This window comes from Macrotis lagotis, chromosome 4 (assembly GCF_037893015.1).
Source record: "Macrotis lagotis isolate mMagLag1 chromosome 4, bilby.v1.9.chrom.fasta, whole genome shotgun sequence".
Taxonomy (NCBI): Eukaryota; Metazoa; Chordata; class Mammalia; order Peramelemorphia; family Peramelidae; genus Macrotis; species Macrotis lagotis.
In genome coordinates, this window is record NC_133661.1 from 5,939,311 (window position 1) to 5,956,538 (window position 17,228).

Consider the following 17,228-nt stretch of genomic DNA (forward strand, 5'->3'; position numbering starts at 1 on the left):
CACCTAGTCTGATTTATTTTTCTGGAGAAGCCATGGACCCTGACTGCAAAGGAATATGAGTGAAATAGGAAAACCTGGGCAGTCACTGCATACTCAGCCTGAGTAGATTGGATTTGGATTTGGCTTGTAATGGCTAAGGAACATTATGACTTTGGATTTTGTGGTTATAATTTTATTTTTTTGTCTATAGGTCCTGCTACTGTCTAGTGGTAGCTGAGAGTGAGAACCTACTTGTACCTCTACCCAGATCTGTTGAGTCAAAACCAAATAGGTACCTGATCTTTGATCATATGGAATCATAATGTGCTTCCAGCCAGAGTTTTCTGCAATTTTAAAAGCCTTTGATGATTTCTGAGCTCTGTCCTATCTTTCTTAGGGACCAAAATATGTTGGGCTCCATGCATTCCTTTGCTTTCATCTGTAGTTTCTAGAAAGGGCAATTGGAACAAAGTTTGAGTTGTTACTGACATTTTCCAAGTAAAGCACTGGAAACTTATGGTTGTTTCCTTCAGAACTGACTCATTTGGCTTGGATTCCAACATGAAGTGAACATTTGTTAGATTGGACTTAGCCCTGGACTTAGCTTCTAGGGAAACTTGGATTCTAATTTCATGTTTTGTTTTGTTTCTCTTTTGGCATGAACATGGGCAAGTCAACAAAAATAACAATAATCATATTTCCATCACATTTTAAAGAATACAAAGCATTATCCCTATTGAATCTCCTTTGATCAAGTCAGCTCACCCTGGGTTAGTCTCAAGGTCTGACAAGATGTTTTTGGAGGCTCATTTCCTAGAATGGGCCTCTTGGTTTGGAGCTTATAAGGCTCTATCCTTTACAGATCAATGCCTTGGATATAGAAATATGGAGCAAAGGCCTTGTAGAGTGTGAGCTCTCTGAGCCCTAGGGAAGTGGGAAGACCAAGTTTGTCTGAGTCCTACAGGCTCTTGGTCTTTCTTGAAGAGAGGCCTTGGCTGGGAAAGCAGCTTGGCTAGGCAAGTCTGGCAGCTGCTGCTCCTGCTTGCTCTTATTCTGGCCAGTGTCACAGGGGTCCCATCGATCACAATAATGATCCCTGAAGGGCAACAGACTGCCATTGCTGCCTGTCAAACAGAGAAAGCCAGACAGAGTGGGGAAAAAAGGGAAGAGTGGGAGAGAAGAACAATGACAGTCTGTCTCCCTCCTACATGACAGAGATAGAGATACAGAGATAAAGAGAGACAGAGAACAGAGTTGTTAAGACAAAGGGTTAGAGAGGATAGAAAGGAGGGAGAAAAGAGTGAGAGGAAAGAAAGAAAGAAAGAAAGAAAGAAAGAAAGAAAGAAAGAAAGAAAGAAAGAAAGAAAGAAAGAAAGAAAGAGAAACAAAGAAGAGAAAGATAGGAAGAGGAGGAAGAGAAAAGGGGCAAAGTGAAAGAAAGAAAGAAGAAAAGGAAATAAAAGGCAAGAGAAAGAAAAAACAGGGAGGCAAGAAAAGGAAGAAAATAGGAGAGGGAAGGAAGAAAGTGAAGAGAGAAACAGTGAAAAAGGAAGAGGAGAAAGAAAAAAGAAAAGAACAAAGGAAGAAATGAAAAGAAGGATGGAGGAGGGAAAGAAGGAAGAAAGGAGGAAAGATGGGAGGGAGTGAAGGTAGTGAAGAAGGGATGGAGGGAAAGAAAGAGAAGGGAAGAAAGGCAGAAAGGGAAGGAAAGAGGGAGGAAATAGACTATCTTGTGACTCAAATCTCAGTGATGAATATTAGTCACTCCTAACACCAACACAAATGAAAACAATAGAACATCATTGAAAAGTTTGGGTTGGGGAGAGGGAAAGAGGGGAGGAATGAGAGCAGGTAATATGTAAAAGGAAGATAGAAACAAATAAGTGAAACAGCCCAACTAAAAGGGGAAACATCAGTTAGAGACTGTCTCTGCTCCTGTATCCCTGTATACACCTCTGTAGTTATAAAGATGTTCCTTTGAGAATGTCACAATGTTAAGAATTGGTAGGAGCTTTCCAGGCTGTCTAACTGAGGAGGCCACAAGCATCAGAGAAATTAAGTGATTTGCCTAGTCAACAGTAAGTAGCAGTAAGTAGCAGAACCAGATTCAAATATAGATTTTCTTTCTTCAAATCCCATGTCTTTCAACAACAACCTGCCATTATTTTTCAAAGACTATTGAGGTCTTCAAAGCACTGTCCAAGTGGTACAGCATCTAAATCTCCCCATGACCTCTCAGGTCAGCACCTTAGGTTTAATTATCTATATTTTATAGTTAAAGAAGTCATTACTCAGAGTTATTCAATCCCTGAACTCAAATGATCAGTCCCACAGTAAGAAGTTGCAGAGATGGAATTGAAGGTGGTCTAGAGCTAGCTCTAAGGCTTTAGAGACCCTGTGAGTAAAGTAGCAGACTGGATCAGAGGTCCACTGAGTTGGACAGTGAGGTGAGGAGGAGTGGGATCAAAAGCTGAACTGGATGCTGTAGCTGATGTCTCAGGTTCAACCTGGCTAAGTGAGTAGAGGGCCCTCAGCCACATATGAGGAAGGCAATCTGCCAAGTTCCAGTAGACTACTCACCTTGAAACCTGAGTTAGTGAAGGGAACTCTCCTCCAACTCCATTCCCTGACATTCACATTTCTTTCAAATTACTAAGATAAGTGAGTAAGGGAGAGTGGGATGGATAAGAAGACAGTCAGTCCTTCAGGCTCTGGGCAGAGAACTGTCTAGAAGGAGGAGAATAACTGACATGAAGATTGAAGTTCAAAGGGAATCTAGTTGTCCTTTTCTGCAAATTGTTTCAACATACTAATTTCTCAGATCTTAACCCAGAGATGGTAATGAGAAGCTCTTTATCTTCCTTCTCTCTATTAATATCTATCGCACTGCAAGGCTAGTAGGTAATATGATGGACACAGTATTGGATTGGGAGTCAAAATACAGGAGTTCAATTCTTATCCTAGATAACTGTATGACCCTGAGCAATGGCTTCAACCTTTCTCATTTTCAGCTTCTTCAGTTGTAAAAATGGGAACACTTAATGAAAAAAAATGGGGAAAAAAGCCACTGTGCCCAAATTACGGTATGCAAATAGCATTCCCTGCTCTGAAGAAGCTCCCATTCTACTGGGGAGACAATACCTAATAATGATGACCTTACAAGGTTGTTGTAAACTTCAAGTGAAATAACACATGAAAAATGCTTTGCTAACCTCAAAACACTTTGCTAGCTATCATTATCACCATCATTATCACTCTCCATCAACCATAATCATCAACATCATCATCAACAATGACATCATCATTGTCATTAGCATTATCTTTATCCCTTGCTTTTCTTTTTCATCTTCTAGCTTCATCTCCATCTTTACTTCTCTCCTTTTTAATACAAAATACAAACTCCAACCTCTCAAACAAAAAATTCAAAACCAAACCAAACTGAAAACTTTTACCCAAATTCCACCCTAGTAGATTTTGTGATTGTTCAGGAATCCACCTCCTACTTAAGGAGTTTCCTTCATTTTTGAGCCCAAGGAAAGAGATTTTAAACATGACTCCAATTTCTAAATGCAAGGTTGGAAAAAGAAATGGTCAGGCCATCTTGTTAGGATAGAGCATAGTTGATGGACTCCATTGATCATCAAGGAATATAATGAGAACTAAAGGATATCCTATAGTATTGAGGCAAGTAGGAGGTGAAGTGAATAGAGTACTGATCCCAGAGTCAGGAATACATGAGTTCAAATCTGGTCTTAAACACTGGCTGGCCATGTGACCCTGGGCAAGTCACTTAGCCTCAGTCTGCCTCAGTTTCCCCATCTACACAATAGGAATATTAACAGTGCCTACCTTGCAAAGTTGTTGTGAAGATCAAATGAGATGCTATATGTAAAGTGTTTTGCACAAGGGAGTAATATTATCAGTGCTTATTTCCTAACCCTTCCTGCAGAGCATGGGAGTAAATTCTTTGTAGAGAATGTATCGATGAATGCATCAAATTACAAATAAACTTTATTGTGTGCAAAACACTGTGGATAAAACTCAGATGCTGATGAGGAGGCATAGCTTGGCATCAACTGGCATCAGATACTGATGACATCACAGATCTAGTCAAATGTTTCAGACATCAGAAAATACAGCGTGGAATTCTGAGTCAATCTTAGAGAATCTAAAGGATGAGTTGGAGACATGCTCATGTGATATTTTCTTCTCATCTAAGAGCTAACCACTCAGAACCTTGAATCCAGTCAAAACCAAGATAGCAGACACCTTCAAGGATAGATGTTATGATTTTAGCCTCCAAAGCACTCTTCACTAAATGAAGAGCAGATGAGCAATCTAGAAGGTAGGAGAGGACCTTGACAGTCACTCTCTGTACTTTGTGAAGAAATGTCTCTGATCTGCCTGGGAGAAGGCTTTGATTTCCTGCCCTACAGTTCTGAAGATGCTTGAAAAACAGTCGGGAACTGTGGTCATGTCACACATTTTCTTATTAAACCTAAAAAGGAGGGGAGAGGGTGCTAGCTCAAGTGAGAAGTACAGGACCCGCCTTGCAGGCACAATTTGTTACATTAAGAAAGGCTAATTTTGTATTATTAACTATAATCAGAAACACTGCATGAGGCTTGCCATGTTGACACGGTGCGCTAGGTATGTTAACACTGCTCAGTGGGTGCTCGTGTTTGCACACTGCTTAAACTTTCTTACATGAAAACCAGAATATTAAAAATATATTGAATGTGCCTCCCTCCTCTTCCCTGAACACAAATGCAGATGGCTAGGGAGAGGTGCTCATCTACAGTCTAGAGCTGAATAGCCCAGCTACTTTTCAAGCTTCATCTGGATTGCCTTATCTCTGGCCTCACTGAATGTGTGAGATGCTTATTCAACTTCGTGGTTTATGGGCTGGCAAATATGAACCATTTCTCTTCATGTTTTTGAAGGTCCCAGACAAGGGGCCTCAATTCAAAAAGAGATCATTGAAAAGTGACAAGTCGGGGCAGCTAGGTGGCGTAGTGGATAAAGCACTGGCCCTGGAGTCAGGAGTACCTGGGTTCAAATCCTGTCTCAGACACTTAATAATCATCTAGCTGTGTGGCCTTGGGCAAGCCACTTAACCCCGTTTGCCTTGCAAAAAAAAAAAAAGAAAAGTGACAAGTCACTCTCTGTGACCACACTATGTTTTCCCATAAAGAGCAAATAGAACATTAGTCCAAGTGCAAAAAGATGTTCACAATTGAAAAGAAGTCTTATTAATGTCATTAGGAGAAAATCAGAGGCAGGAAAGGTTTGTATTCAAATTCCCAACAGGCACTAGCTAACTGGTGACCTTGAGCATATGATGTTAGACATCATAGGGTCATGAATTTGAAAACCGGAAGGAACCATTGAGTTCCTTTGTCAATTATACCCAATTGATTCTGCATTTTGTGTTTTAGTACAAAACCTTTTGCATATTGTCTCCATATTAGACCGAACTTGGGTTTGACTTTTGCCTTTCCTAGTAGCCATAGAACTTAGCAGTGTCTGGAACATGTCCATTTGTTCAGTCATTTTTCAGTTGTGTCCTCCTGGAATAGCAGGTCCTTAATAAATGCTAATTGATTGACATGGACATTTATGGGGAAACTGGACCCTTATATGTTTGAGAGAGTTTTTCTTGTATTTTTTTTTTTGCTATTATGTCTACTAAACATCTTTGTTTTGCATTAATGTGTTTTCTGGTTGCTTTGGTAAAAGGGAAGCATCAGATGCCTCCCAATTTGTGGTTTTGGATAAATACTATTCCAAAGTGTGCATTGAATTTAGAAGAAGCTTTCCATGGAAACCTTTGAGTGGGTTGAGAGTTATATTTAAAATAAAAGTACAAATTACAGTGAATGTAACACTGAACTTGAAGTGGGAAAGATCTAAATATAAATTCTGCTTCATATAATTACTAAGTACATGATCTTGGAAGATTCACATAACTGCTGTCTACCTCAGTTCCCTTATCTTTAAAAAAGGGATCATAGAATCTATCTTACAGGGATTTTATGATGATGAAAAGAGATATTTTAATAATAATATTTTTCCTCATATATATAAAATTTTTCTTAACATTTAGAAAATTTTGAGGTCCAGATTCTTTTCAGCCTTTTTTCCTTCCTCTAATCCTTTTCCTTACAACGGTAAGCAATCTGATATAGGTTATACATATTCAATTTTACAAAACATATTTCCTTCCATATTAATCTCTCTAAATAATGAGAAATTGTCAAAAAGGAATGACGGAAGGTAGGTAGGTGAGGAAACTGAGGCAAACAGAAGTGGCAAACAGGAGTAAGTGGCCAGGGTCACCCAAGCAGATTCTTCTGGTTCCGCTTACTTCACTATTAATTCCATTCCCAAATTAATGCACATCTGAATTTCTAATTCTTTGCCATATATTTTATAAGTTCATTCTCCCCTTTTTATGATTACTTCATGATATAGATCTAGTAGTAGTTTTTCTGGATCAATTGATATGTGCAATTTTATTGCCCTTTGAGCATAGTTCCAAATTGCTCTCCAGAATGGTTGGGATCATTTCACAACTCCACCAACATTTCATTGTGTCCAAATTTTACCACATTGTCTCCAACATTTATCAGTTCCCTTTTTATGTCATATTAATCTTATAAGTGTGAGGTAGTACCTCAAAATTGTTTTTTCTTTTAAAATTATATTTCTCTAAACAATGCTTTGGAGCTTTTTTCATATAAACATAGATAGCCATTTATCCATTGGGGAATGGTTTATATTCTTATACATTTGATTCAATTTTCTATTCATTTGAGAGATGTTTATCAGAGATTGTTGTTACAAAATTTTCCCCCACAGTTTTTTGTCTTCCTTCTCATCTTGATTCCATTGATTTTGTTTGTGCACTTTTTAATTAAATATAATCAAAACTATCCATTTTCAATGCCATAATGATCTCTACCTCTTGTTTGCTTTTAAATTCTTCCCTTATCTATAGATCTGATATGTAAATTATTCCATGTTCCCTCTCATTTCCTTATGATAGTATCCTTTATGTCCAAATCATGTACTCATTTTGATTTTATCTTGGGTAAATAGTGTGAGATGTTGGTCTATGTCTATTTTCGGCTATACTGTTTTCCAGTTTTTCCAGCAGTTTTTGTTTCAAAACCTTGAATCTTGAGTTTATCAACACTAGGTTACTTTGGATATTTACTAATATAAACCTAATTTATTCAACTGATCCCACCACCCTATTTCTTATCTAGTACCAAATTATTTTGATGATTACTGTTTTATGATACAGTTTGAGATCTGAAATGGTTAGGTCACTTTCCTTTACATTTTTTTCATTCATTTCCTTGATGTTCTTGATTATTTCTTCTTCCTGATGAATTTTGTTATTATTTTTTCTAGCTCTATAAAATCACTTTTGATAGTTTGATTAGTAAGACCCTCAATAAGTAGATCAATTTAGGTAAAATTATAATTTTTATTATATTGACTCAATTTACTTGTGAACAATTATTTTTCCAACTGTTTAGATCTGACTTTATTTATGTGAAAGGTTTTTTGTAATTATGTACATAGAATTCCTTTGCTTGTCTTGGCAGATAGATTCCCAAGTATTTTATATTGTCTACATTGAGTTTAAATGGAATTTCTCTTTCTATTTCTTGCTGCTGGCAAATATTAGAAAATACTAACATGCTATATAAACATGAGCTATTATCATCTTTAAAAATTTGGTAGGAGGGTCATTTTCTAATTCTATAGACAATATATGCAGTCTCCCCTACCTATCAAAAGGGTGAAGTCTACCTTTCATGCATATGGGGATGAAGAAACTGTCATCCTTCCCAGCTCTAGCCTCTTTTTCTATATTGTACTTACATTGACAGGCAGGGATATCTATTGAAGTCCCTTCAGGCTTGATTCAGCTCAGCTCTGTCTCTGGGCTGTCATATCCCCCCCTTCAGAAGACTGATATCTAGACTTTCCATCCTCAGCCTTTGCTGAGGATTAAGCTTCCTTAGAATAGAGAAAAGATAGCTAAATAGATAGACCACTAATAAGCATATACTTTGTTATGTACAATGTCAGCTGCTAAAGTTACAATATAAGTAAGCAGGAGAATTCTTACCCTCAAGGTACTTCCATTCAAAAGAGAAGATTACACAGAAAGGGACCCAGAAGTGGTGGGATGATGTTTTAATTGAGACTGAATAGCCTGGAGTGGTGACCAAAACCCTACAATACCAAGTAGGCACTCAGCTTCCAGAGTTCAGTGACCCAGAATCAGAAGCCAACTTTTGTTTGGGAAGAAGGCAGAGGAGATGATCCAAGGACAGAAGGGAGAGACGTAGTAGCAATGTCTATCACTTATTGAACTGCTCACTGTAACATTCCCATTCCAGGACTCCTTAAATGCTGAGTCCAGTTAGCTGTCCATTTGCTTATCCCTGATTCCTTTTTAGAGTCACATCTTCAATAAAATCCCTATGTATCATTGCAAATACCACAAGACTTTTATTACCTTTAAAATTTCCCTGAAGGTTATACATTCCCCTCCCTCTGATCTTATTTCCATTCTTCTCAGGTAGGAGTCCTCTATGAAGGGCAAACTCATGTGTCCCCATTATTCTTTCAATACTCAAATGAATTGGAATTCTCATCAATTCAGAAGTTTTTGCTAACTAAGTAAATTGTGATCCATTTGCTGTTCATCTTATTCAACACTTACCCATTTCCTGACAAATATTTAACATGAGGGGTCCACTCAGGTCACTCGGAGTCTTCTGTGATTTCTCTTGACAACTCTAGCCCTCTAAACAACCCCATCTCATCCATCATCCAAGTGACCAACCCATCTCTCTGTCATATACTTCCTTGGTGGCAATCTTCTTTGAAGTTCCCCTCTGGTGATTTGTCACATCCTGCTCACAACCACCATGGATCATTCCATTGCTCTCTGTGTGTGCCTCCTCTTTAGCTCTGCAGAGATGGTGATGTTTGAGTTCTCATTGCTTTATAGCAATATCAGTAAAATGCTGGTAGGTCTTTATTTTTTGGGAAGCTTGGGCTCCATAAAAGTGTTTTGAAACTTTCAAAAGGCAATTTTATCACTATTAGCATCCACAAAACCATGGACATATAGTGCAGGACAAGAACCATTGGCTTCAGAATCAAAGGACCTGAGTTCAAATTCCACCTCAAATGTTTATTCTTAATCTGAATTTGCGGTTAGTCATTTAATCTCCATGGGCCTCAGTTTCCTTATATGAAAGGTTGGATTAAATTTGTGATTCTTCCAACTTTAGATTTATGATAAAAAAATGGTCATATTAAGCCTCAGTTTCTTCAGTTGTATCATGGAACTATGATTAACACTTGCATTATATGAAGAGGCATGTCATAGTAGAAGTGGGGAACTTGGTGTGAAGAAGCCTTTTATTTACATTCTGTCAAACATTTAGTAGGTGTGTGCCTCTGGGTAAGACACATAACCCCACTGATGCTAAATTTTTCCATCTTTAAAATAAGAATGATAATAATGGCACCTCCCCACAGGCTGTTGTGGAGATCAAATAAGCTAACATATATGAAGTGATTTTAAAACCCTAAATTGTCAAAGAATTGCTGAATCCAGTTGTTTCTACCTCATTAGATTGCTGTGAAAGTTACCAAACAAAAAAGAAAAAGTGGAAATAAATTGTAACTCTTATAATAATTATTTATATTCTCACAGTTCTCTGTAAATGCTCCTAATGACCATTTCCCTTCTTGACAATCAGTCAGTCAGTCAGTCCAGAGGTTAGGTTGCCTTCCTTCTATGTTTCCGAGGTCAGAGTCTTCTCTTCTCATTTTCCAAACAAAGCAAAATATTGTATTTATTAACCAACTCCCCATGGAAATCCAGTACACTCATCTTTGACACTTGGAAGGTATATTCAGACTGTGGGATCCTTTGTCTTAAAGTAATTTCTCCATAGTCCCTGTATCTATTAAAAATAGAGGGACCCTAATCTTTATACTAATTGGATACTGATACTTTTGTTGCTGTTATTAAATCATTTCAGTCATGTATGACTCTTCATAACTCCATTTTGGATTTTCTTGGCAAACTGGAGTGATTTGCCATTTCCTTCTCTTGTTTATTTTATAGATGAGGAAACTGAGGCAAATGGGAGTAAGTGACCTGTCCAGGATCACCCAACTAGTAAGTGCCTGAAGCAAGATAAGTCTTCCTAATTCCAGGCTTGGTGTTCTCTCCACTGTGCCACCTAAATGCTTCCAAATACTCTTATACAAAAATTTATTATTTTTATATAACTAATTTAAACTTAGGAGAAATCACAGACAGTATTCTAAGAACATTGTTGTATGGCTTTAGGGATCCCCTATCCAGGCCTCAGTCTCTTGCTTTATAAAATCACGACTTTGGACTTGAAAAACATCAATCCCCTCTTTATTTACCATATGAAGAAACTAAGGCTTAGGTCATAAGGGTCTATCCCTAGTATTCACTTTGGAATTTGGAATAGTAAAGTGACAAATCCTGAGCTCGGACTTCAGAAGAGCTCAGATTGTACTTTTCCTCAGTCACCTACTGCACAGGAAGTGTTTTGAGGCTCAAATGGTACATTGTATGTAAAGAACTTTGTCAACCCTAAAGCACTAGATACATGCTAACAATAATTGTTAATAGTTTTATTTAGTGAAGTTAAAAATTATGTCTAATTATAGTTTGAAGAAAGCTTAGAGGCACAACAAAGTCAAGTCATGAAAAGGGTATTTTAAAATGAACAATTAATTACAACCACAAGGAAAATTGGAAAAAAATCTGCAAAGACTTTCATAACCCTTTTCCCACATCACTGAAGACAAAAAGTCATCACTGAAATTCTCCAACATCATTGTCTCTGATGTGTTTATAAAGCAGATCAAAATGTCACTAAACATAACAAAGATAGGAAAAGCAAATGGATTAATGCCCATATATTGGAAAAAGGAGCTTGTATCAAGGTCCAATTGCAAAGGCAATGACAAAAAGATTTCCAAGGCATTTGAAGAAAAGGGAAGAAATTGCAGTTACGGGGGGAACAATCTTGAATATTTTCATTAATAATGAACTAAGGAGGTAGCTAGGTGGCGCAGTGGATAAAACACTGGCTCTGGAGTCAGGAGTACCTGGGTTCAAATCTGGTCTCAGACACTTAATAATTACCTAGCTGTGTAGCCTTGGGCAAGCCACTTAACCTCATCTGCCTTGCAAAAACCTAAGAAAAAAATTAAAAAAAACTAAATAATGAACTAAGGCAAAATCAAGATATATCTAAATGTCTTAATTATTCATCATATACAAATTTTATGAGCATCACATCCACCAACATCAAGGATACCATCAATGGGAGTATTAGGAGGGAATAAAGAGACTTTATTAAGTGTTATTCCCACATAGACCACATTTATACCATCATACAATGGATTAATAGTTATTCAGAATACAAGATTCCTTGTGTTCTAATACAATTTATTGACTATATAAAAGGATTCCTTTAGTGGAACAAATGCTTACAATAGAGGTTCCCTTCCAACAAATTATTTTCAACCAACATAACAAAATTATTTAAGATTACTTTTGAGGTACAACAGATAAAAATTCCTTTAATGATTTATACAGATGTTCAGATGAGACATCAAATTTGGAATGTAAATTCACCTAAGGAATTGTCCATTACTAATGCATTATCCATGTTGTTGAAGAGCCTAACTTAATCATTCACACAGGGAAAAAATGGATGAAGGACAAGGCAGGACAAATTGACAATGATGTGAGTCCAATATCAAACAGGTAGAGGAATGCGTCCTAGATTGCCTTTAAGAACCTCAAATATTTTCTAGAGGCAGAGATCCATGGTTTGAATGTCAGAATTCTCCAAGGGATATTTAATGATTATAAGTTATAGAGCACAGAGGTTTCCAATAAATGAAAAATCAGAATTACTAAGAGACAAGTTGGTGTAGTGATCAGAGAGCTTGCCTCAAGGTCAGGAAGACCAGCATTTGAATCCAGCCTCTGATACCTATAGGGTCTGTTTGAGTGTGACCTGTGAATCTGTCTGGCCTACTGGTTCCTGTGCCTATACTGCATTAATGAATATTGGTTAAATAGAATTGGACTAAAGTCAAGGCTTCTGCTTCTTTGAGATCCTGGAGGTATCCTGGGCTTTCTCCAAAACAGACAGGAGGCTCCATGACATGACAGTGGTGTCATTGAGAATCTGCTCTAGGGCTCCCTCCTCTACCTGTTTGCTTTTAGGCTCACATCATTGTCAGTTATCCTGCCTTGTCCTTTATCCACTTTTTTCCTATGTGAATACTCCTGATAATTTTCCCAAAGTACACATAAAGGACACTGTATGCACTTGAATTTGAACTTTTCTTGGCCCATTCCCTCCTGTGCTCTTGCTGTCATTCAATTTTTTAGAGGGACAGTGAATTGAGAGCCTGACTTGGAATCAGAAAGTACCTGCTTCAGGTACTTACTAGCCATGTGACACTGGAAGGTAACTTAACTTCAGTTACCTCATATGTAAAATGAAGATAGTGATAGAATTTGTCTCCTTGTTGTGAGAACAAAATGGCATATTCATAAATTTTTTCAAATATTAAAATGACATATTAATGTTAGCTAGTTCTATTATTTTATTACATTTGAAGACAAGTAAAAATTTATGAAAAGGACTTTAATGGTGGATAGAGGTGTAACTGGATCAAGTACACTCATATTATGTTATGAAATCATCATCATCATCATTATTCTACCTTTATATAATGCTTTAATATTTACAATAAACTTTACATATAATTATTTCATTAGATTCCCATAACAACCTTAGGAAGGAGGTGCCACATATTTTCCTCCTATTTTACAGATTAGGAAACTGAGGATGAGACAGGTTAAGAATCTTACTATATTACCAAACAGTTGAGTAAATGTAAGAGAAGGGATTTGATCCCAAGTCTTCTTCCTACACCTGCAGCATAGCTTCTGCCTCAGGAAGCTTCCTCCCTGGATAGGATGGCTTATCTTATGCCCCATTGCAACAGTAGAGAAAAGAGTAGGAGGAATATTGATTATCTAAAAGTTTTTTTTTTCCACACTGTCCAAACAGTCGCTTACCTGGTGAGTGACTAACAAAGCCATGATGGTTCAGATCTTTCTCTGTTCTCACTGGAGCTCATCTCTAGAGGTTGTTTTAGCTGTGATCCCAAATCCAGAAATAATTCTTATGCATTGGGTTTGAGAGACAACTTAGGCATTAGAGATTGTTCTGGGGCAGATGGACCCAGTAACTTGGTTTAAACATAGAAAACTCATTACCTAATCCATCCATCCATCCATCTATCTATCTATCTATCTATCATCTATCTATCTATCATCTATCTATCTATTTGCCTTTCTTCTCCTTTACCTCTGTACTATTTCACTTGGTGATCTTATCAGTTCCCATAGATTTAAATGCCATCTTTATGCTGCTTTTTCTTAAATTTGCATTTTCCTCCCCAATCTCTCTGCTTACCTCCAATTTTGCATTTCCAACTGCCTTTCAGATATTTTGAACTCAATGTCCAGTAAACATCTTAAACTCAATATGTCTAAAATAGATCTCATTATCTTTCCCCCTAAAATCTCCCTTCTCCTATTTCCATATCTCTAGAGAAGGTACACTCTACTCTTATTCTCCCTAGCTCCCCCCGCTCCCCCAGGAGTTATATTAGATTCCTCACTATGTCTCAGTTCTCCTTCCCCTGCCATATCAAAGCCATTGTCAACATTTGATAATTTCATTTTTGGAAAATTTCTCAAATATGTTCCCTTTTCTCCTGTGTTACTGTAAACACTCTGGTTCAGGCTCTCATACCTTCCACCCAAACAATTACAGTAGCTTGCCAGTGGGTCTGTTGGCCTCAAATATCTCCCACTCCACTCCACTCCATTCACCACTTGACAACTAAAATTGTTTTCCTAAAATGCAAGTCTAATCTTGTCATTGCCTACTCATAAACTCCATTAGCTTTGCATTATTTCCAGGAGCAAATACAAAATCCTCTGTTTGACATTCAGAGTCCTTCATAATCTAGCCCCCTTTTACATTTCCAGTCTTCTTACACCTTACTCCCCAATGCTAATTCTTTAATCTAGTGATAATACCATGATACATCATGAACAAGGCATGTTGTCTCTTAACTCCTGACCTCCCTAGCTTCCTTTAAGTTCCAACTAAGATCTTATCTTCTACAAGAAGTCTCCTCCCTCCTTCCTTAATTCCATTGACTTCCCTCTGCTAATTATCCCCTATTTATCCTGTATATAGCTTGTTTTGGATATATTGGTTTACTTTTAATCTTCCTCACTCTACTATAAGCTCCTTGAAAGCAGGAACTCCCTTTTGCTCTTCTGTAAAGCAAAGAGTGGGTGCTTAATAAATGTTTGATTTTGGCCTTTTTTATCTCTGCTGGCATACTTTCACAATGCTTATGGACAATATCTATCTTTTAGTTCTCTAGATATATAGCTAGATCCCTCTATAAAGTTACATTGAGATATGTATACATAAAAAAATATATATGTATACATATACCTAGATGAATATAGATATAATCTATATGTATAGACATATATTACATATGGATATTAAATGTGAGTATGCATTATACCTATTTTTATATTTTAATTTATTTATCATAGATCATATAAATTCTTTCATTAACTACTGATAGCACTCAGTTTTAAAGAAGGAAAGAGGAAAATGTAGATTTTTAAGGCAAATGTGTCCCAGGTGCTATGCTTAGTTAGCACTTTACAAATATTATCACATTTGATTGGTTGGGCTTCAAGGTAGCAAGAAATCAGGTTTGAATTTCACCTCTGCCACTCAGGAGCACTTTGGGCCCTGTGACATTTTCTAGAATTTATCTACTAAAGGGGTTTGTGATCAGTTTCAGAGGAGAGAGCCCCCAATTTGAGAGTTCCTTAAAATGATGATTTCATCAGTTGGTGGTGCTATTGACACTGTGTCCTTTTTTAAATTTCATCTCACAGGATTCAGCACAGCAATCTTGTCTTTGAGATCTCTTTGGATTCCAAGGGACTCTATATCCCCACCTATCTAAATATCACTGCATTAATATACAAGGTGGTATCCTCTCTCTGGGTAATATCCTCCTTTTCATTCATTAGATGTTAATGAAATTTGTTTTCATCCATCAAAGCAAAGCAAATCCCCTCTTCAAGGTAAGATCTGAGTCCTCTACCCTAAGTAGGCCTCAGGTCTCATTTTCCTATTAGCTCACAAGAAGATTCCAGTTTGCAAACTCAAGCTGTTTGTTGATGCTGTACTACACCCCCCCCCCCCCCAGCCGCCCGTCCCCCTCCACTCTACTCCTCCACATAGGAGCATGTCAATAAATTGGAGAATAGTTGAATTTGTTAGATTTCCCCAAGCATTCTGGGGAAGTCCTTGGACAATTTGCCCCATAAACTCAGTTAATTGCTTTCTATAGGCAAACTCCATCCACTATTTAGATGGTTGGTCTGACAGACATTTGCAAAGTGCCAAATAGACATGTTTGTCAATATAGTGATGGATAAAATAATTATTTTATTATGGGAAGTTCTGAGTTGAAATCAAGAGAATCTCAATTGTGTTCATGGCTGACATGGTCTTAACTAGCTGCTTGAGGAGAAAGGAGATCAGCCCCAGCTTATTTTCTGCAGCTTTTCTGGACTTCCTTATGGCTGGGATGGAAATCTCAAGGCACCATAAAATTGAATAAAAAAATGTAAGCTCAAATTATTTTTTTATTTTAAGTCAGGCAGGACTATAATAGAAAAAGATCATCAAAAACAATGAGAAGAAATAATTGTTAATTTCTACAGTACCTTGGAACTGAAACCCAGGAGAATAAATGGAATAAGGATACTATTAAAATTTCCTCTTTTATTATATCTTCTCTGCCAGAGTAATTGTTGCTGTGTCCAATATATGCAGGGGACAATTTACTAGCTGTTTTCTATTAGTTTTTAACATTAACATATACAGAAATAAAATGAATTGCAAGCTTTCTTTGGTTAATTGAATGACTGACAGTCACAGATGGGTCTGTGACAACTCCTCCAGAATATCGAAAAATGGGGAAAACTAAATAGATATGGTATTAAAATAGGATGCAAACTTGTCTCTTTATTAAGGGAATATGGATGCAATATTAGAGATTGCTTTACATGAGGCTGAATAGAAAGGTCTACTTTTCCTTTCCCCCCTCCCCAACCAAGAATTAAATATTAGCATTCAGAAAGAATAACAAACACAAAATCTCTCTATTATTTCCATGAAGGATTAAAAAAATCACAGGGACATTTTATAATTTAGATATATTTTCATAAAAGAATTCTTTTCATGCTGCCATTCTGTTTATATTTGGCTAATTATCAATTGTATATAATTAGCAATTTATAAAGAGATGCTGTAATTAGGGACAGTGGTTAGAGCACCAGGCTTGAAATCAGGAAGATCTGAATTCAAGTTTGACCTCAGACATTTAGTAGCTATGAGACTTTGGGCAAGTCACTTAATCTCTGACTCAGGGTTGCTGTGAGGATCAAATGAAATAGCAATTATAATGTACTTGGCACAGTGTCTGACCCATAATAAGAAACATCATCATTCATTATTATTAAAATTAATATCAGTGAGCTAAGCCCATTTAGCTTGTCACAAAAGCAATATTGCCAACTTTTCCACTGAATGATAGGGGGGAAAGATCCTTACCACAAGATGACAGTTTCCTCGCCTCTCTATTGGTATAGATAACACTCTGAGTTGATATCATATGGGGGTCAAACTCTAATTTGAATTGGTGAATGTTTGATCCAAGTTGGTTATAATAATAATAATAATAGGAATAAAAACCCCTTTTCTTTGTCCTTTCTCTGGATATGCAGTAGTTTCTCAATGCATTTTCTAAACTGTGGTGCCTTGAGGTCATTCAGATTATGGTACTTGAGTCTGGGTCTGACAAGAATGGATTAGAGGAACTGAGGACATGTGATCCAGAGAAGGGGATAGGAAATGAAAACACATTTTAAGTCAATGGAAGGGCTGTCCTTTGGAAGAGGATTTGGCCTTGCTCTTGGTCCCTAGAGAGAAGATTTAGGAAAGGTAAATGAAGAGTAAGAT